This window comes from Pinus tabuliformis, chromosome 1_1, assembly GCF_031772625.1.
Source record: "Pinus tabuliformis cultivar Carrire ecotype Pingquan chromosome 1_1, CPIR1, whole genome shotgun sequence".
NCBI lineage: Eukaryota > Viridiplantae > Streptophyta > Pinopsida > Pinales > Pinaceae > Pinus > Pinus tabuliformis.
The window spans coordinates 421,443,221-421,466,287 of NC_142297.1; the positions used below are offsets into that span (position 1 = coordinate 421,443,221).

Below are 23,067 nucleotides of genomic sequence, written 5' to 3' on the forward strand. Positions count from 1 at the left end.
GAAGTCTGTATAATAAGTTTTAACAGATTGAAGCGCTTTATCATGCTAAAGATCAGATCAGAGACAACAGTCGGAAACCTTCATGAAACATTCAAGGATTACAATGCAAATGTATATATAATCATCACTGAGGTAGGCATTCCCATTCTTAGAGTAAAGCTAACTCAATGAAAAGGAACGGAAAAAACCCAAGAATCATATCGATAGTAGACACAGTATGGACGCAACCATTTGTTATGAATTGGTCTATATGATCATGAATATAAAACTCCTCGCAACCTGGATTGATGAAACTAGATCCAGGGTCTTGATCTCCTCATCTCTATCCATAGTATGAATCTATCTGTGTGAGTGAATGTCTCGAAGTCGAACATGGTAGAAACCACTTGATTATCGGTTAATGATGTGAACCGTTAACAAGTGCGAGAGAAACCACCAATAATGACAATGGCTCTCAAGTTACTTCCAGTCATAGTTTTTAAAACCGTTTTGAAAAACCGGTAACCGGTCAAACCGGCCGGTTAGATAGCTGGCCGGTCCGAACCGGCCAAAAAACCCGGTCCAACCTTGCATTTCGCCACATTTGAGGCCCTAACCGGTGAAAACCGGCCGGTTTAGGACAAAACCGGCCGGTTTGTATCAAACCGGCCGGTTTTAGGCACGCCCAGTGAAACATGCAAAAAGGTGGATTTTGACTGTGGTTTAGGGGTTTTGGGGGGGGGAAGTAAAGGTGTTTTCCCTCCAAAAGGCTATATAAATGAATGTAAGGGTATATAAATGAATGTAGGCTGTTTGAAAATAGAACCAGCCCAAAACACCATAGAACCAAGAAATTTTAGCTGTGATTGTTGGCTTAAACAGAAAGAAAGATATGGTGCACCTTAGAAGAGCAGCAAAAGAATACTTGTAGATTCCACCAGTACCCATAACTGTATATACATCAACTAAGCTAAGCAACTGAACCTAATTGTGTACCCCACTCCATAGTTAAAATCATTGATCGATAAAAGGTCAAGACAGTAAAAAGATTCCATAAAGTCATGGTTCAAATACAAGAATTGGAACATTTAACACAACTCTATGCTCTTCAGCTCAATGAGATGGGTAGGGTACTAGGTGTTGAATAGTTGATGCAGTGGGGTGCTTATAACATTAACCTTGAAGAATAGTTCAAGTAATTTAACTGGAAAAGACAACATTATGAACTATATGGGTTGAAAGTTCCCATCACAAATGATCTACAACTAATAGAAAGGGGGCAAGAAACACAGAAAAACACATAACCACAAAGAAAGTATGTTACCATGGATTATCAAGGTTTCACATTGAATAACTAGGCCAAAAGACTTTAGAATATGATGTGCACACTGCAAAGGAACCTCACCATCACTCAAATCAAGAACTGAGTCAAACTCCCACAACCAAATAAAGATGATGCTACCAAGAAAGCATGCTCAGCAAGAGAAAATCTCATTTACTATGCTTTGAGAACAAAACATTCTTAAGAGGGTGGCAATGTAGTAGGAACAATACTAATTATGCCAATGAAAGGTCAAAGGCCACACACCTCGTGACCAATCACTGTATATCTATACACAGTCAAGAGGCCCAATGTTGATATCATTCTTAATAAATTCTTATCAATCAATCATTATCCAGTATTTTAATTTACAATTGCAGATATACTTTATCAATCTTAGTAATAAACATGGATTATTTATTCCAGTCTCCATCCATGAGGTACATGGACTATTTATTCCAGTCTCCATCCATGAGGTGGTTATGGGACCCCACATCAGTGCTTACAGCAACCTTAGTCACCTAAACTAATTTAAAATAATGGTCAACTCTTAAACCATAGCAATACAAGTAATGACGGTGCAAAAAGGCGGATTTTGACTGTGGTTTAGGGGTTTTGGGGGGGAAGTAAAGGTGTTTTGATATATTCACCTTTACATGGTATATAAATGAGCAAACTTTGCATATTTTGTCTCTATTGGCTTGGAATCATGGTTTTACATCTTAAAAATAGTTTTGTTTCATTAAAAATTAATTATTTAATGTATTTTTTTAAAACCGGTTCGTTTAGACCAAACCAGTCCCGGTTAGACCGGTTCCGGTCGGTAAACCGGTTCATTAGGTGGACCGGTCCGGTCACCGGTTCCGGTTTTAAAAACATTGCTTCCAGTACAATCTATGAAGTGCAAATAAGTGATCTGGAGTCGAACATTCATAGAATCTTTAAATCGAAGGCCAATGATGAGAACCTGTCGTGGAAGGCGAGAAACCTGCCATTAAGGCATGCAAGCCTCAAGGTACTGAATGTTCCTATTTCAACTTCCTAGATAATGAGCTGAAGTCAATAGGAAGCGACTTGTCGCAGGAAAGCCTATGACACGAAACATAGTGTCATGTTTTGAAAAATAGTTTGCAAGGACTGTCTCAGGGATGGTCGACGCGATTGAAGGCTAAAATTTGTAAAGGAACATGAACTGAGGTTGAACTTCTCTTGAACACATAACGACACGACAATTGACTTAGCAACATTTGACTCAACGATAATACCAAAAGCCAACTGAAGATTTTCAATGGGGCTCAATTAACTCCAAGACAAATGAATTTCCCAATCTGGACACTAGTGTGATAGAGTGTCGTGTTCAAGAGAGACATACTGCCTTTATGATAAATGTAAAATGAACACCTTTTCCCAATTCCCCCCCACCATTGCTGGCAAGTACCTCTTTATTTTTTACAAGCTTGAGGAGGATAACATATGCTTGTCTTGTAAGCTCATCCTTCAGATGAGTCCATCAAAGTATTTTTAACGAACCCTAAGAAGGAATGGTTTGGTCTCGTTATGCTTAACGAGTCCTATACTGTTTAATTTTTACGAGTCCAGTAAAGGGGTAACTCGATGTCATTTTCTTTTAAGAGTTTGAAAAAGACATAAAAAGGAAACTCATTTAGTTCTTTTATCGTAAAATTTTAACGAGCCTGGAGAAAGTAAAGCTCGGTGTTTTTCACTTTTAGGGAGTCGGAAGAAAAACATAAGTAAACTCCATCATGTTCTTTTTCATACGTTTAGTCTCTCAGGTCTGAAAAGGAATAAAATAATACAAGAGAAAACTCTATTGACCATGTTTGATCAATGTATATCTTTTTCGTAAGTAGTCCCAGGTCCAATGTATATCTTTTTCGTAAGTAGTCCTAGGTCAATCCGTAAAAGGGGTAAACTTATATTGATGGACAATCAAGTACTCAACAATCAAGTTCATTTACTTTTACGAGTTCGAACAATCAAGTACTCAACAATCTTTTCATATTTCAAGAGTCTGAATGGGCTTAAAAGAGGACTCTAAGGTTTCACTTTTTGTAATTTTTAAGAGCATGAAAAGTGATAAAACTCTGCTGATAGTCAAAATGATTCGTTTTTACGTTGTAACCTGTTCTATACATTTAAAAGTCAATAAATCATCATAAATGCTCAGTATTAGAGTAAAAACACAAAATTTTCACTTTTAAAGGTCTCAATCATAAAAAATAATATTTTAATCACTTAAAAACCTATAAAAGTTGAAAAAGCAATTCATTTTTACCATTTGAGAGCAGAGAAAGAGGGCTTTTTACCCCCAAACTTCCAGGACTGATTCCGAGCCAACCGGTGGACGAAATGGCGAACAGTTTCCTCTAGGTAAGTGATCTCCTCATGATCTATATTTTCATCCATTCAGATTTTGATTTTAGGCTTGCAATTTATTTTTTGGGTAGAGATTTTGTCAAAAAATGTGCCCTCGGCCCTGCGCGGACCATCTCCATCGGGTTAGGGTAGGCCTATAATCTTTTACACGCAAAAAAGCGTGTGCTGCGTGGAAATCCTCCTAGAAATCTGCACAGCTGCGCCCTGTTTGTAAAAGATCGGCAACACAGGCACTGAGAGTTTTAAAAACAAAGAAAATAAACCCCCAAAAAATGTGCGATTGGCTTCAAGACTGATTCTAAATCCCTTTAAATGCTTTTTTAGGTCTATTGATTATTTGAAAATGGAATGGAGGGAGAGAGAACATGAAGCCAATGATTTAGCAGCTTTAGCAGATCCAACTACTTTTTAGGTTTTGAGAACCTATGGCCTTTTGAAATATTGGCTCATTTCTGGGATGAAAGCTCAGGTAGATCTGATGACATAGTTGGTAAGGACCTGGAATGTCCAGGAACAATGCTTTCTGATGGGAGGTCATCGTGTTACCATCGATGCCAATGACATCTACTTCTTGTCTGGACTTTCTCGTAGAGGAGCCGATATTTCTTTATTTGGGCAGAGAACAGGAGGAGACGCTACTGATGGGTACCTACGATGTTTTTGTGGGAGCACACAACTCAAGGATGGTAGGATTGACATTCAGACCATTAGGGTTCTGCCCTTGAGGATCATAGCTTTTATTATCAACAAACTGTGTGGTAGTGCAACTCTGCATTTGGCCACACGGGTGCAGATGCAAAATGTCGTGGAATGCTAGGAATCCACGGTATTTAATTGGTGCGAGGCAGTGGTTATGAACATGAAAGGACAACTAACTAGATGCAAAAATGGCAAACTGAAAAACTTCGGTTATGGTGCTATTCTAGTTTCTTTTGCCCTAGAGAGGATTTGACTCCTTTGACCACAACAGATTTTCGCAGATGTGGGAGGTCCCAGGGATCCATGTATGTTGAGATGGGTCTCGATGGCACGTCATGGAGGTGATGGACCGGTGGTAAGATATACCCCCCTGAGTTTTTTGACTGGTTGGGTCAACAGATCATTTCGATTGAGGACTTCCCATTTGCAAGGATGGATTATAGAGGTGACCCTGATATCCCACTTCTAGCAGGAGTGCAGTGGGGTGACCTAGGTAAGAATTTTTCATTTTGATATGTATTTTTTGTTGTTGTTGTTCTTCTAATTTTTATTTCTTTCTGTTTTTTTCTTAATTTTTAATTTTGATGTGTTTTTTGTCTTCAAAGGCTAATTATCCAAAATGCATATGCAGATGTGGGCCTAAATCGACCAACAGGGTTAAGATGCTTTGACAGGCGAGGTGAGCAGGCTATAGCAATTGCGACAACTAACCCAAATGCAGCGGAGGCATTAATAGAGCCGGAACACAACTTGGAGAGGTTGACTTTAGACATCTGAGAGACTGGAACAAATGATATACCTCTTCGGTACTAGTGGCACGTGGTTGGATTTCCAGGACGACTTAGGCGATTGATGCTCCGGGTTACCTGTGCCATAGTTTGCTATCATGAGCATCATCATGCTTAGCTGTTTAGTTTTTTGGTTCACATTTTGAATTTTGTGTCGACATATTCAGATAATAAAGGCGACGAGGCCTTATGTCCTCAAATGACATATTTTTGTACTACACACTTTTATACAAAATTTATACTAATGAAGCCTACTACTTTGATTCCAGTTTATCTTTGATCAATATGTGAATCAATATTGTTTTGCTTATAAATGTCGCAAATTTCTTTTTAACACATGATTAGCTAGTGCATTAGTTAATGTATTCAAATTTCTTGGAATGTGTTGATATTCAATGTAATCAAGCTGCCTTTCCAAAAGACGGACCTGTAAAAACTTTCTTAACATTGATGAACTTTTTACTGTATAGACACTGTTTAAATGTAATACTATGAGTTGTGAATCTAACCTAACAATCAAATGTTGAATACCAAATGAGATTGCGTCAGATAATAGTTCAATAACTGCACTATAATCTGCTATATTATGTTATGAAACCAGCTCACAAAAAGATAGAAAAGAGAGATCCACGCCTTAGAATTCAGCCTCTTCGAGGGGGCAACCTCCTTTACATTACATAAATGAACAATTCTTGGATGATACAAATGAAAATACCTCCTTTCTATATATAGGAGTCTAAGTGGTCCCAATACAATCAAAGCCTACATAACAATAATATTGTAGGGCACAATAGTAACAATGGTGGGCTTCTATGTGGCATAATAGTAACAATATGGGCACTACATGGGTACATCAATATAATAAGTGGGTTATACTAATAACAATAAGGGGTTACACTAGTAGTATAGGGGCCTAACATGCCCCTCTCCTTCAAAAAGCGTTGTCCTCAACGCTTGAGTAGTTCTTGATGCTTCTATATAAAATTCTTGTCCTCCCATGTGGAATATTCAGCGGGTAAGTTCTTCCACTTGGTGAGATACTCTGAAATTGATCGATTTCGTATCTGTCGGGTTCTTGTTTCTGTGATTGCTCCAGGTTCCAATATGATTTTTCCTTCCTCTTCAATTTCTGGCAATATTTCTTGAATTGGGATCTTTTGCAACTTTTGAATAAGTGGCCATACTTCTTCGTTCTTCTTCCATTCATCCGTTGCTTCGTTTATCCAATTTGGTTGGATAATATAAATAGCACAAAACAATGCTTCCACATCCTCATCCTTGAAGCGTCTTCCCATTCGGTAAGGTCGCCATTTTTTAAGTGCATGTAGTATTGCCAACATTTCCTTCTCATAAATAGCTTGCTTGAGATGTAGCAGTAAAAATACCCAATCACTCACATCAAAACATTTTTCACTACGATGTTGATCTACCTGTTGTTTCATTCGATTTTGCACTGAAGTGACGTTATCCTTTAAAAGTTGGAGAACTTGCTGTTGATGCTCGATATGATCTTTCACTTCTTGAACATTTTTCTTCTTGATGTGTCCTTCTATCTTGATAGTTTGAGGAGTGGTAATTTCATCCATTGAATTACAAGATATGGTTGGATTCATTTCTTCTTTCTCGATGTGATTTTTCACTTCTTGCACCTTTTTCTTCTTGATATGTCCTTCTATCTTGAGAGTTTGAGGAGTGGTAATTCTTGCCAATGCTTTACAAGATATGATATGATTCATTTCTTCTTTCTCTGGGGTGGTGTCCTGACGTATATCCTCTTCTTTTGATGTTTCTTGATCCTTTTCTTCCTCCTCTTCATATTCTATGTAAAATAATTTCTTCTCAGCACACCTATGACCTTTAGTGCATTTTCTATCACAATTGTAACAAAGCCCTTTTTCTCTTTTTTCTTCCAATTGTTGTGGTGTAACCCTTGTAGGTTGTGGAAGGCTGGGAGAAACAACACCTCCATCTTTATAGTTGTGAGGGGTATGCTTCCTGGTTTCCATAATTTTGCTTTCCATTATGTCACAAAGCCCTTTTACTCTTTCCAATTGTTGTGGTGTTGCTCTAAAGAAGGTGTTGCTCTTTATATCCTCATAATGTGCTATCATTTCCTCCGTGAAAATTGACCACGTAACAAGTTTTTTACTAGAACAAAGCCCTTTGTACCATAAAAATTGATCTGGTTCTAAATATGAAGATGCAATACATACCTTTTGTAACAGTTGTACACCATGTATATCAAAATATTGCTCCATCTGAAGTATCCAATTTATCGGATCCTTGCCATCAAACTTCCTCATCTTGCTTTTTCTTGATTTTAAGAGCTCTACCTTGAAACGACTGTAACTTTGTACTTTAGGATCTTTAAGTTCTGAACTTGTCACCTGTAGTATCCCTCTGTGTCCTCTTTCTAATGCCACAAATCTGATCTAAATTGGATTCTCCAAGAAAAAGTTATGCACAATCTCCCGCAGTGACCTGATTATAGACTAGTTCAGTAGAGCGAACTTGTATGAAGTGCCACGTGTCACTGTTTCAACCTTTGACTCTAAAAAATATATAAACCGAAACTACAGTCCGTCCTCTTTCTGTACCTTCTTACGAAATTTCAATCCGATGCTCAGAAAGAAAGTTATGACGATTTTTCCCAGGTCACCTGTTTTGAGTGTAATTCAGGAGTCTGCAAAAGGACCAACTTCCGCAGATCATATCTCTGAAAATATCACGCGAAAAGATCTGAAATTCGGACTCAAGGTTCAGCACCAATTCTTCTCAAATGGGTTTTTTTTGCGACTTCTGAAACATCACAGAAAAAAAGTTATAGCGAAAATGCCACGATGACCTGTTTGGAGCAGCGAAACCCTAGAATCCAAAGCTCTGATACCAAATGTTATGAAACCAGCTCACAAAAAGATAGAAAAGAGAGATCCACGCCTTAGAATTCAGCCTCTTCGAGGGGGCAACCTCCTTTACATTACATAAATGAACAATTCTTGGATGATACAAATGAAAATACCTCCTTTCTATATATAGGAGTCTAAGTGGTCCCAATACAATCAAAGCCTACATAACAATAATATTGTAGGGCACAATAGTAACAATGGTGGGCTTCTATGTGGCATAATAGTAACAATATGGGCACTACATGGGTACATCAATATAATAAGTGGGTTATACTAATAACAATAAGGGGTTACACTAGTAGTATAGGGGCCTAACATATTATTCGTTGTTTGATTGAGGCATATTCCATGAATAGAGACTAACTCATCACTGGGTGAATAAATAGGCCAGGTTGCGGAAGACAAATTCCCAGTACTGCGACTAGCACCATCAACAAAGGCAATGTAAGTTTGAGGGAACATCGACACCTGCAAATCAAGCGCAAAAGAAGATAAGCATGAGAAGTAGCATGAAATTGTAAAATATTATCTATATCACAAACCTAAAAACTACTAATAATGTACAAATCTCCACGAAATATGTTATGCATAATATTTCTTTAGGTAAAGACCATTTTTGGGCTTTCCTAAAGGAATACCATCATAATCCACCAGCTCCTAGGCTCCTTTAGCTAATATGCGTTTTATAATGTAAGGGTCATGCCACATGGGCTCGAATTTTCCTGCACCTGACTTGTCATGAGCTTGATCATAACCTAAGACTAGTTCACCTTCTATGTATGAATGAGGATTCATATTTTGATCAAATTGAGCTTTAACTCATTTTTATGAGCCTTGCTAGCTAATGCAGCTTCACGGTGAGTTTCATCTAAACGTGCTAAGTGTAAAAAACGCTCTTCCTCTACAGAGGTAGCTTGTAACAATTCGATGGCTAGTTTCAAAGATGGAATTTCACATTCAATCGGCAATACCGCCTCTAAGCCATAAACAAGTTGGAAGGGAGTAAAACCCATAGATGTTTTTGTGGTAGTACGGTATGCCCACAGTATTGGAAAAAGCATGGTATGCTAGTTTTCTTTATGAATAACAACTATCCGTTTAATCATGTTTGTTAAAACTATATTGACGACTTCGACTTCGACTAGAGCTATCATGGCGTAGGTCGAGTTGTGCTGATAGTTTAGTCATCATAAAGCTACGAAAATGGCTACCATGGTCCGTAACAATAGCTTGTGGGAAATTGAATCGAGCAATCACATGATTGAAAATGAAAATTGCTGCAATTTCCCTGTCGTCTTTATATGTAGGCATTGCTTCGACCCATTTTGTAAAGTCATCAACTGCAAAGATAATATACCCATGCCCCTCGACTGAATGAGGGTTACAAGTGACGAAATCTATGCCCCATTTCGCAAAAGGACCGACAGCTATAATAGGGTGAAGAGGAGTTGGAGGCGCTCGCATCTTACGATTGTAGACTTGGCAATTATGGCATTTTCTGACTGCAATTTTGCAATATTTAAACATAGAAGGCCAAAAATAACTAGTGTGCAATATCTTTTGGGCAGTGGCATACCTAGACAAATGATTGCCACATGCTCCAGAATGGAAATAATTTAATGTTTTTTCAACCTCTAGGTGAGTTAAACAACGCCGAAAGATAGAATCAACACCTCGACGATAAAGAGTGTCACCAACAATATTTTATTGCTAGGATTGATACCGGATTCGACAACGATGAGTTCGAGATAACTCAGGCCCAAATGTCTGGGTTTGGAGATATTTAATGATATCTCCATACCATGGAGCAGACGTACTGATCAGAGAGATTCATCAGCAAGAGAATCTTCTGCCACAGGTTCTATAGCAGTATGGGGAAAGTCACACAACAATTCATCGAAAACCAAAGACTTCTTTGATTTAGATCTTTCGAACTCCAAATCAAATTCTTGTAAAATCACTATCCATTGGAATATTTGCCCCCTAGCAATTGCTTGGTAAGAATATACATCATAGGGTTGCAATTTGAAATGACAGTTGTTTTTCGCAAAATGATATAGTGACAAAAACGTTGAATAACTAGAACCACTTCCAAAGCTAACTTTTCCACATGTGCGTATTTGATCTGCCGCTAAAGTCATCTTCTTGAACTAACACCATGCCAATGGTGGCATCAGACGTAGCTAGGTATAGAAAGTAATCCCGATGATAATCAGGTGGATGCAATAATGGTGCGTTAGTTAACACGTGTTTTAATGCATCAAAAGCTTTTTGAGCAAGCTGATCGCAAATCAATGGAATGCCCTTTTTCAACAGTTGAGTAAAATACTGGGTCAATTCAGCATAGTTATGGATGAATCTACGCAAAAAGTTTGCTTTCCCTTGCAAACTCTGGAGTTGGCGAAGACTAGGAGCAAGGAAGTTTAGAATTGCCTCTACCTAAAAGGGATCGACATGAATGCCTTCTCTCGAGACTATGAATCCTAGCTGTCGATTGGATTGTACGCAAAAAACACATTTGTGCGCATTCAAACGAATATTGTAGTGCCTGCATCCAATGAAAACTGGTTTCAAATGCAATGGGTGATCCTTCCTTTTCATTGAATGAGTTGGAAGGTCATCTAAATAGGGTTGAACAATATGTTTGATATCATGAAATACGTAAGACATTGCTCGTTGAAAAGTTGTGCCAACATTTTTCAAGCCAAATGGGAGTTTTTGATAGGCAAAGGTTTCCCATGGACAAATAAATGCAATTTTATGTTGATCGACAGGGAGTATGTTTATTTGATTGTAACTGGAAAAACCATCCATGAAAGAGAAAATCTCATTTCTAGCACAATCATCAACAATTTGATCGATATACGGGGTTGGATAGTTGTCTTTGGGACAAGGTTTATTAATGTCCCTGTAATCGACACATACTCGAATAGTTCCTTGCTTTTTATTAATAGGTATGCTATTTGATACCCAATCAATTAAAGGAACAGGGTAAATGAATTCTACCTTTAATAGTTTATCAACCTCAGTTTTTATAGCCGCAACTTTTTGTGGATGCACCAGACATAGTCTTTGCCTAACAAGCTTGGTATCTGGGTAAACCTTGATTTCATGTATTACAATACTAGGGTCGATCCTTGTCATTTATTCGTAAGACCAAGCAAAAATGTCACGGAATTCCTGAAATAAGGCTTTATATGTCTGAATCTCTTCTAAAGAACAAGAAGCTCCTATATGAATATTTTCAGTAATTCCCGGTTTCACTGAGATGTGTATTGGTACCGTTGTCGATATGTTTTCTAAATTCCTCTTAGAATCAAAAGAAAGGATAGCTATGGGACATTGAGGATCAGTAATAATCTCTGATGAAAACATAGACGAGAAATTATTCTCAATTTTGTCAAGACAGGGTAAGAAAGATGAGCGATGATGATGATCGTCCCATGGCATTTTATCCAAAGTCATTACTTCCATAATACCTTCATCAGGTTACAAATTCTTTATCAAAAAGATCAGTCATTGAAATTGGTTCTAGACGTGACAAATGAGAATATTCATCGATGATCATATTCATTCGATCATTTTCAGATGTTGATGGGTTGGAAAAAGATTGGACAACCTGATAAGCCAACTCACAAGGACTAAGAGGAATTTCGCTGCCGTATAAGGCTAATTCCGACTCTAAAGGCACTTTCCAAGAATCCGAAGATTTGAAAGTACTTGAAGTAATCATATTAACCTGGGCAACATTATGAGGAGGATTTGGTGGAGGGAATGTGAAAGTTCCCGTTAAAGACGAGTCTTTAAGAAGACCAACACCAACTTCTTCATACGGAGTAGTCGATTTTCCAACAAAATGAATACTACTAGTAGAATTAGGGTCCAAAGTGTAATAGGATAATTGGTCTACGTTCACAATTTTTCCTTTATGACGAAACATTATCATTCAAAAATGACGAGACCATTGCCGACATGGCATAAGTCCAACTTCGACCAAGTAAAAGGTTATAGTCAAGCTGGGCATCAACAACTTCAACTGCAACTGTTTTACCTTCTATTTCTATAGGTAAATCATTTAAAATTCCAAAAGGGCAAAAACCTCTTCCATCAAAGGATTACAATGCCGTGGGACACTGATTGATTGTTGGAGAGCCTAAAGCTTTCCAACAAGTAATGGACATAATACATGTAGACGCTCCTTTGTCAATTACTGTCCGAAAAAACCCGTCTAGTTTTGACATGGATTGGTATCTTAAAAGCTAGTTGATGTGGGAGTCGCGGTACATGATTTTCGAGATCAAAACAATTAAATTAGAGTCTTGCAAATCTATTGCTCCAATAGCTGATAAAAGTAATTTCCTTTGTGCTAGACAAGTCTGCAACACTTCAAGAGCCGACATTGCTGAAGGTGACATACCCAAATATTCAACAATGTTGTAATTCTGAGCAACCCTAGCATGAGGGTTAAAAGTTGACTTTCGAAGAACACCCTTAGGGGGCAGTCGAATTACCATATCAGGGTTAGTTTTCTCAATTTGTAATGGTTCAAAAGTAGGAGGAGTAGATGTGGAAGTTTGACCAAGTGAACTCGAATCATCTCCATCTTCAATAGGACGTTTTGATCCAGAGTCTTCAGATCTCGTTGATACCATAACTTGTGAAGACATCATCATGATATTTGCCGATGTGGAGGAGGAAGATTGGTTATGAGAAATAATTTTATTGTCTTAAGGAGGGAAAGGGTCCTTCAAAACAGATGGTGTGGGTGAATCTTTAATGAATTTAGAAACTTTGGTGCGATGAGGGCACTCCTTAGTGTAATGATCTTCATCACAAATTAAACAAGGATAGCAAGGTTTCTTCTTTTCATTAGATGGTTTTTTCTTGTTTGATTTCTCCTTAGGAGAAGTGTCTTGTTTAGCTTAGCCTTTTCCCTTTTTCTTACCTCCGGATTGCTTATTTTTTCCAATAGATGATTCTATGGCACTTATTCAAGAAGGAATTTTAGGGAAGGATCTTCTTCGAGTGAATTAGATAAATCCAAAATCTGAGTTTTCTTAGAGTTATTTTTATTCTTAGATTTTTGGCTCACAGAACCAATCATACCATCAATGACATGTGATCTTGTAAGAGCTGGGTTGGTTTGACCAGGACGAGGCAAATTTGGGATCTTCTCATACAAAAGTGCAACACTGAGTATAAACAAGATCCAAGTATTGGGCATGAGAAATAACTTGCTCCTCGGTTACAATGCCCACTTTGGCAACATCTTTAGTAATTACCGACAAAAGAGATTTTATGAACCATTCGGCCAAAATATGGTCTGGGATATAAACTTTAACCAAATGACGTTTTCGTCTCCATTAATGAACGTGATCTAAGATATAGGTAGATGTTGACTGTTTTAAAGAGGTTAAAAGTTCAATTCCATTATCATATCGAATGGGTAACTGAAAATGTGTCAAAAAAGCAGTAGAAAGGGCGTTGAATGCACCGAAGGAAGATCGCGACAATTCTACATACCCTTTGGCTACTGAACTAGTTAAGGTTTGTTGAAAAAGTCGTAATCTAATAGAATCATCGATTAATGAGTTCGACGCACACCAAAGATGATAAGTCATAACATGATTTGATGGGTCTTCTCCTGATTTACCTTCAAATTTAGGATATCATTAGGCAACTTCGTAGGGATTGTCGGTCAACACTGTAAATAGTAAATAGGATCATTTGTTGATTGAGATAGGTCTGGTAAATCCAGAGTTGCAATAAATGGTAACTGACGGTTAGGATCCTGTTGCACGTATTGATAACCCTGAGGGGCGAGTCCTGTTCCAGGAGGACGATATCCATGATATCCTGGAATAGCCTGAGCAGTTGGAATTTACATACCTCTTGGATATCTAGGATGAGCCATACTGGTTTGCGGTTGAATAGGTACTTGAAAAGTATGACCGAGGTACAGTTGATTCTGGAAAGGAGGACCTTGACCCATTTGACCTTGGATAAACTGTCCTTGAAAGGGTTGATTTTGGTACGGTTGACCTTGAAAGGATTGATTTTGAAAAGGTTGGGCTTGAAAAATCTGACTCTGAGGTTGACCGTGCAGAACTTTCCCTTGAAACGACATTTGCACATATGGTATACTAGACTGCACCATAGGTATTTGGGGTATAAACTGAATTGTAGAAGCAGTTTGATCAGTAGACACCTGAGGAATAGTCTGAGTAATTGGTTGTACTGTTACTTGAGATGAAATGGGAACAATTACTTGTGATACTCCTGGAATGGGAGTTCGTGGTGAACTCGTAACTGGAGTTTGAACAGATATTGGCACAACAGACTGAACCGAGTTTTGTGGAGTACTCAGGACAGGTTGCTGCAATGGTTGCTGAATAGGTGTCGATGGATAACCCTGAAAAGGTTGTTGGACTTGAATAGGAATTCCTTGAACATGCATTGCATGGATAGGCTGTTTGACAGGCTGAACAGGTTGATAATTGGGCACTTGAGGAGCAACTGGAAATGACTGTTGGTTATATGACGAATTCCAGATAGTGTTCATTCCAGGGAACAAAGTACCAACAATGGGTTGAGATACAACAGGTTGTCCTAAACTAGTTTGAGGGACCTGACCATAAAGTGGATAATTTCTAGTAGGAGGTTGCCCTCCACCTGTAGGATAAGTTCCAACAAAAGGTTGTCCTCCTGGAGGAGGATATGATGGTTGCCCCCTAGGTGGGTAATAACCACCTGTTGGGTTTGTTTGAGGATTACCTACATTGCTGGAAATCATGTTTATATACTGATCAGATGTCAAACCTTGAAGTGTAGGATCAGTTAACCCAGTTGACACAGTTAAAGGTTGACTTGAGGGAGAAGCTCTTGAATATGTCCCAGAAAGAGATTGATATCCAGGAGGCACTGATGGGCCACCATATAAAGTTGACTCTAGAGAGGCAGAAAACATAGATGTACTTGATGACATACTTCCAGAAACCATTCTAGACCAATCAAAGCCTGGTACGATAGAGTAAGGAGTAGTGTACCGTGGAATACCTTGACCTAAAAAGTTCAAGGGTGTGAAATACTAAGGGTCAGGGTGAAGGGATCTAAAGAGAAGCTCCAAAATGTCTGTTTGATCACTGGTAAAAACTAGTGTATGAGGTGATTCTTCCTCTTCGTCTGAGGCAAGTTCTTCGATGTTAATAAGACCAGGAGGAAGACTATCAATAATCAACAGTTTTACATGCGGTGAACGTGGAGGACTCAGAGTAGGGGCTATAGCAGCTGAAGGTGACTTAGGCTCATAAATGTTAGACTCAGGTTCTTTGATATCTGGTTCAGTTAATTGTGAATCTGAAACCTCTCCAGTATCTGATTTTGTTTGAACAAATTCAGTAATTATTAAATCATTGTCTTCTGAGTGTGATTCTAATTTTTGAGTTTGATCAAGTTCAGATTTTGTCACTTCAGATCCTAGAATAGTAGATGTTTCTGGTTGATTTACTTCAATTCTTGTTACATCAGATTCTATAATAGTACAAGTTTTAGGTTCTGCTGTAGTCTCGGATCTTGATGATTTCGATTTTTCAGCTTTGATCTTTTCTAACTAACTCGATGTATACTCAGGGGGTTGCCCTAGCATTCTACGTGATTGCCTTGGTAATTCAGCCACGATGAAATCTTTAATTAAGGATTTACACAATATTTAAATTATACCTAAAGTCTCTAAAAATTAAAAACAACAAACAAAGTAATACACTAAAAATCTAGGAGTTCACACCACACAAACTGAATTCTCACAAAGATCAATAATGACTAGTTGGTGATGAAATCCAACGTCGCAGAGATCAAGGTGAAAAGCTTGATAGATATGAGCGTTTGGAACTAGTTACCTTGACAACCTGCTTAATGAAACAGTGTGGGGCAAGTAACTTTGCTTATACCATCTCGAGCAAAGATTACCCTCCAAAAAGTCCAAGTGAGTCTAGTCAACGTCTGTTCCAGGTACAATAGGACCTTCCCTCTTCCGTCACCTTAGGTAGAGCCCTAGGATTATGGTCACTAAGTTTACCAAATACAACAATTTTACTTGGGGGGACAGTCATAGATCAGACGTACACGCAAGGGTAGAGTAACAAGCTCAATCTCCTTGAAGGCTCCTCCACATGATCAATTGGAGGTTTACTTTGAAGTGACCCCAAGTACGTTTTAGTACCGTTGTAATACGTGCAAATCACTCTATCATAGTTAATGAAGTGGGTACGATCACTTCACCAGATCCGACATGATCTCGTGCTTAACTCATGTACAAGAAGAGCTTCCGAAAGCAAAACGGAAATAATTGGATTTTCTCTCCCTACCGCAAGATTCTGTTGTTTATCTGTAGCTTTGGAAAGTTTACTCACTTTCCTATTCCAAAGCCCTACACTTAAGCTACTGTAGGTGGTAAGAGCCCTAAAAATATAAAATTCTAGATTACTTTTAATTAACGTTGTGTTATTACGCTGTTATTTACTCAATAGGTGATGAAAACGAACTCATGTTATAATGACACAACCCAAAATCCTAATGCAATCGAACATGCAATTTGCAATTTTTTAATCCAATGAAGTTCTGATTAAGGGAAGGAAAGAGTTTCTTTGATTTTTCAAAATGAAATACAAAGCTCAAAACTTCACCAATCCTTTATAAGACAACCAATTTCATTTCCAATGCAATGAACATGCAAAAATAAACTAAGATCCAAATTTGCCTAAAGATCAAACAAACCAAAAATACCCTTTATCATTTATCACTCAAAACTTTTAAACACACAAAAATCAATCAAGAGTTGGAGAAAAATGCATTTTCCCTATGAATGCTTTGATATGATGATATCAAGAGTGTAATTGCGAAAAATTCCAAGTTTGAAAAGAAACAATTCCTTCAATCATTAAAAAATGACAACAATTCTTCACAAAAACATTAAATTTCGAGAAACCCTTAATTTGTAATTAAATAAGAATTTGATCACAAATAAGCAAAATTAAGAAGTAGACTGGTGTGTTTGACAGAAAAAGACAGGGAGACAGTAACCTTAAGGATAACCTATCTCTTTTTGATCAATGAGCAAACCAACCAGACAAAACCCTAATCAGTTTTTGCAAAAGGGACTAATTCTCAAGAAAACTTAACAAAGCACTCAAACGAGTTCAGAAGAGATATTAAACAGTCTAAACAAACATAATGACCATTTCTTCTTATCCTATGACATTTCTCAATGCACCGAGGTGGTAATTGCCACACTTCTTGCATTAAGGCTGCAGATTTACAAGGGTACTTTTCAATTCACTTGTTATACCATTTTCTCAAGCATTCGTTGATTGCTTTTCGAGTTCCACGCTTCATCAATCGCCTTTACCAGGTCATGGACCTTTTTTAAACAATTAGCACAGTTGTTGGCTTCAGATTGTGAATTAGAAAATGCCTTCTCTAAAAACTTAACACAAAGGTTGGGGTGATCTTTGTTGGATATGGTGATGTTTATTTGTAAATTTCATGGACAGATATCCTTTCTGCATTGTCTAGCTTCTCTTCATGCATGTGATTTTAAACCGTAAGCAGTTAAAACTTGCTAGATGCTTACCTGTCCAAGTGAACTCCTTGTATTTCTTTAACAAATTCTACTCCTGCATGTTTATGGATGTTTTACATGCCTTCACACTTTGGATTGGCTTGGGTTCACTGCAAGATCATTATTCCTTTAGTACAAATTCTTGAAGAAGTCGTATTTATATGATAGTATTACAATGTGTATTTCGAGTGTCCAAATTATATATTATTGTCCTTGCTAAGAAATTCATTCAAATATAGCATCACAAACTTTCTAGGATAAGATCTACAAAAGATTATTTGTTAGCCTTATAGAATATGCTAGTATATTTGTACAGTGAAAAACATCATTAATATACATGACATGCCAACTTTGCTGTGTCGTTGATCCATGCTGAAAAATAACAAAAATGTGAGAAAATAAACTTTTAAAACAGTAAGTTTTATTGGAAAACAATTATCTGTACAAAAATGTCCCATGCTACGCTCATGGGATGGAATGCAATCCTATTGTCATTCCCTACTACTGCAATGTGTCTCTTATATATGGCAAAATCCACAAGAAGAAGCAAACCACCAAAATGTTTGCCTCGACTACCTCGCTTTATATATTTTTGGAAGCTTTTGTGTCTGTTACAAATCTTCATGGATAGCTGCAAATTGCTTCTAGCTTATAAAATAGCTGTAATTATCTATATTCAATAATGCGATTTGGAATCCAGGAGAACATTGTTGACAAGTATAAAGATTCCATGCATACCTTAAACTGTCTTGTAGACACCCGGCCTGCAACTGCCAGGGGCACTGCTCATTGAGATACAGATCAGCGGTTCTTCTGGTTGAAATTTGTTAATATTCTATTCTCTACCTTTGAGGAGATCATTGTTGTACTTATTGTGATATTATCGGAATTATCACGATAATATTGTGAAAACCAATCTAGGCAATAATATCAGCAAGATATAGCACGCTGATTTCCCCTTTTGAAATTATCATGATAATTTCGATAATATAGGTAATTATCGTAAAGTTATTGCTCTATATCTGTCATTAGCATTTTATAACCAAATTCTTGGTCATTTAACCCTCATTTTTTAAAATTGAGTTATTTTCCATCAAGCAAACTAGGGGTAATCTATTATTTTCATTTTCCATGGTTCACCCCATTAGATATATACCCTAGCAGTTAATAGTAATATTAAATTCTTAAAGTAAAAAAAAATGACATTCTTCTTTATCTTTCATTTTCATCCTTAAGAGTGACATTCTCCTTATCTATCCTTTTCATCCTTTTACTTAAATTTTTAACATTCCCTTTAATTGTTTCGAGATGTTTGAGAGTGGCTTTGACTTCATTGGATTTCATAGGGAGCAAGTAGAATTTTAGATCCCATTCAAAATTCGATGGACTTAATAATTTTGAGGATTTCAGAATTGGTAGGATTGCAATGTTTCTGCTAGATTTTGGGATGCATGAGGGTATGGAACTGGCTTTTTATCAAGAGCACCAAGCCCTCTATGTACCTCAATGTTGGTGGCATTGATTGTTGAACTCCTCTAGCATAATCCTAGTAAAAGGGTACACCGCTCAAGAAAAATCACTATTTATGCATGTTAAACTTTTTCTATCTTATTTTAATGCTTTAGAGTGTGATATTAATGAAGATCCCAATATAGGCAATGACTTTGATGTTATGCAGCTATTTGTTGTAGCAAGATTTTTTTTTGTGATTCTAGAGGCCGTTTAGAGCCTCTCTGTTGATGTATTTTGGTTTTGTTACTTTGAGCCTCCATGGGCATTCTTTCATATTTGTGTGATGAGTTGACTAAGTCAGAAAGGGGAACATCTCCTAAAGTGTACATCATGCATATTGTAAAATGTATTTTCAGCCATAATAGTGCAAGGGCCCCACAAGGAGTATTCCAATGTAATGCTGTCCGACTTTGCTAAGAAGGGGCATCCATCTCATCGGGGCCCACCAAATTATAGTTTTGAGTTTTTTTTTTGTTACCAAAAAAGGACAAGGCGCAACTATTTTTATGGCCCAATAGAAAATGTGATTAATGTAATACTTTCAGCCTTGGAAAACTCTCTATTGGGCCTGGCTTCTTAAAAAAATTGAGTTCCATTTTCCATGAATATAGCTGTTAAAAATTGACTGTTGGGGGGTTGAAGTTGGACTTACTTATTCAGCTCGCCCTGCTATTGTTAGGGGCCTTTGAAGGAATAGGTGCGACTCATGAGTGCTATTGCTTTTGGCTTGCAACTTCTCTTGGTTGGCCTTCAGGTGCACCCTAGCTTGGGGTTTTGTTTGCTCTTCATGCTTATTTCAGCTGGAATTTCATCATCAGTTTCTGTTGAGTTGCATTTTCTCCATAATTTTGTTCCATCTTATCAAAAGTTTGTTATTTGAGACAATTTCTATGATGTATTTCTCTATGCTTGATTGTTAATTTTAGTTAACAATGGTATGTTCTATGCTTAGCACAATTTACTTTAATGTCCCTAAGCAGCCCAATAACAATTCCCAATTTCCAATAGCAATCACAATAATCACATTGATAGTAAAAGCAGATGGAAGATGAAACAAAACGCAGAAGACGAGGACACCAGATATGGCAGATGCCGGGGAAAAACCCCAATGTGGGGAAAACCCTTTGATCATTTTTCTTATTATTATATCAAAATATTCAGCAGAGAGGGAGAGCGCACCAAGCTTGACCGATTTCTTCAGGACTGTTTTGGGTTGATTTGGACTGTTTTTGGAGGCCGATTGACTGCATTTGACCGAGCTGATTTGGAGTAATTCTGCTGATTTGACCAACGTTGACTTTTTGGTTAGGGCATCTTGTTGACTACAGTTTGACTGGACAGATTTGACTCTGTTTGGGCAAGTGAACTTTGTATATTGTACTCTCTCTCTCTGCCGAACTTTTGAAGAATAATAAGAAGATTTGATCAAAGGATTTTCCCCACTTGGGGTTTTCCCTTGACATCCGCCAAATATTGTGTCCTCTTGTCTTGGCTTGTCTTCTGGTTATTGTTTATGTTCTATCTGCATTTACTATTAATATTAATGTGATTGCTAATCTGGAAATTAATATTGGGCTAATGAGAAAAATTAAAGAAAATTGCTCTTAAGCATAGAACATACCATTGTTATCTAAATTAACATAGGATCAGAGTTGAGGTGAAGAGAAAGCCCAAGCAAGAGGGATAAGAGAAATCACTGAGATTTGTTGGACAATGACAAGATTCAATGGCCTCCGCATCTTACTTCAAATTTGATGAGAAGCTCAATGATAACTTTGATTATCATGCATGGAAGATGTCTCTTGATTTGACTTTGGAAGAGCAGGATGTTATGGACTATGTGCAGTGAAAGATTACTGAACCTCCTTCAAATGCACCGGCTGCCGCTAAGACAAAGTACAAGAAAGGTGAAGTCAAAACTAAGAAGATCATCAGGGATTCTATTAACAAGCATTTGGTTGCATACATCTCCAATTTGAACACATCTAAGGAGATGAATGATAGGTTGGTTGGCATGTTCAAAGTTAGCAATGCAAACCAAGTCCTCTTTCTCAAAAACAAGTTGAGGACATAAAGAAGGGAAGAGGTGAAGATGTACAATCCTACTTCATGAGGATTACCGAGATTAAAACTGATCTTCTTTCAATTGGAGAAGTTATTGCTGACAGGGAGCTCACTCTCATTTCCCTTGGATGTCTCCCTCGTGAATGGCATGTGTTCAATGCTACTATCCTCAACAATGATAGGATTCCAGGTTTTGATGAATTGCGGATTAAATGTACTCAAGAAGAGACAAGGATGATGGAGAGAGGCATGCCTTCAAATAGGAATGATCCTACTGCATTCTCCTCTCATGCTAAAAGAAAGAAGAAAGAACAATGCAGGTTCAAAGAAGCAATGTCAAGGAAGACCGAGATTCAAAGATGGAAGGAAGGGAAGATGCTTCATTTGTAACAGGTTTGGCCACTATGCTTGGGGGTGTCCTAATAGAAGGGATACACCTCGGGATGATGACAACAACAATTTCCTGGGCAACGACAATCAAATGAATGGCAGGTTCAACAACAAAGGAAAAAGGAATGCTCCCGCTACTCAACATGGAAATAGTCAACCTCCCAAAAGATCAAGAAACTCTAGGTATGATGAATCTAATGTTGTAGATAACAAGCAAAAATAATTTTATCTTATATCTACCCTCTCTATTGCCTCCCCTCTAGATACCTTGGGAAATTGGTTGATTAATAGTGGTGCCTCAAGGCACTTCACTGGGTACAAGGAAGCTCTTTCAACTCTGATAGAAAATGATACAAATTTGGAAATCATTCTTGGAGACAATGCCACCTATCCCTTGAAGGGAGTTGGGAATCTTACTCTTCAGTTGAATCAAGGTAACACCATTCATCTACAAGAAGTACTATATGTACCTGATCTAAAGAAGAACCTGGTATCTATCTCGACGATGGAAGACAGAGGATTGAAGGTGGCATTCATTGATGGAAAGGTACGTGTTTCGAAAAGGAATTACAAAGAAGCATTTACTCTTGGATTTAGGGTTGATAGCCTATATCAAGTTGGAGGAAGTCCATGGGAGTTATGTCTTGCGACACATCTCTTCAATCCGAATTATGGCATGACAAGTTTGCTCATCTACATTATAAAGCCCTACCTGATGCAAGGAAGATGATGACAGGTATGCTCGAATTTAAATTAGAACATGAAGGTGTTTGTCAGGGATGTGTCGAAGGAAAACATACAAGGGGACCATTCCCCTCAAGTGATAGCAAGACTACCGACATTTTGTAATTGGTTCATTCTGATCTATCTGGTATGTTTCCCGTGACATCTTTGGGAGGATATTTATATTATGCTATCTTTGTGGATGACTTCTCTCGCAAAACTTGGATTTATTTCTTGAAGAAGAAGGACGAAGTGTTCACATGGTTCCGCTCTTTCAAAGCCTTGGTTGAAAATCAAACAGGGATGAAGATCAAAATATTGAGGACCGATAATGGAACCGAATACGAATCAAATGAGTTCAATGCTTATTGTATAAAAGCTGTCATTAAGAGGGAGATTACGACCACATATACTCCCGAGCAAAATGGAGTTGCTGAAAGGAAGAATCGTTCCATTATAGAAGCCACCTATGCTATGGTTCATGATCAAGGTCTTTCGAAGTTCTTATGGGTAGAAGCTGCCAACATTGCCATGTACGTTCAAAATAGATGCCCTCATCAAGCGTTGGACTCCAAAACTCCCAAAGAAGTTTTCACCGATAAGAAACCTGATGTTTCTCATTTTAGAATTTCTGGTAGCCCCATGTATTTTCATGTGCCGAAAGAAAAGAGA

At 37.7% G+C, this 23,067-nt stretch overlaps 1 protein-coding gene across 3 annotated transcripts in view; it reads left to right on the top strand.

Moving 5' to 3' along the window:
* LOC149213493 (uncharacterized) overlaps nucleotides 1-23,067 on the top strand; it is a 93,151-nt gene that overhangs the window by 40,551 nt on the left and 29,533 nt on the right. The window lies entirely within an intron of this gene.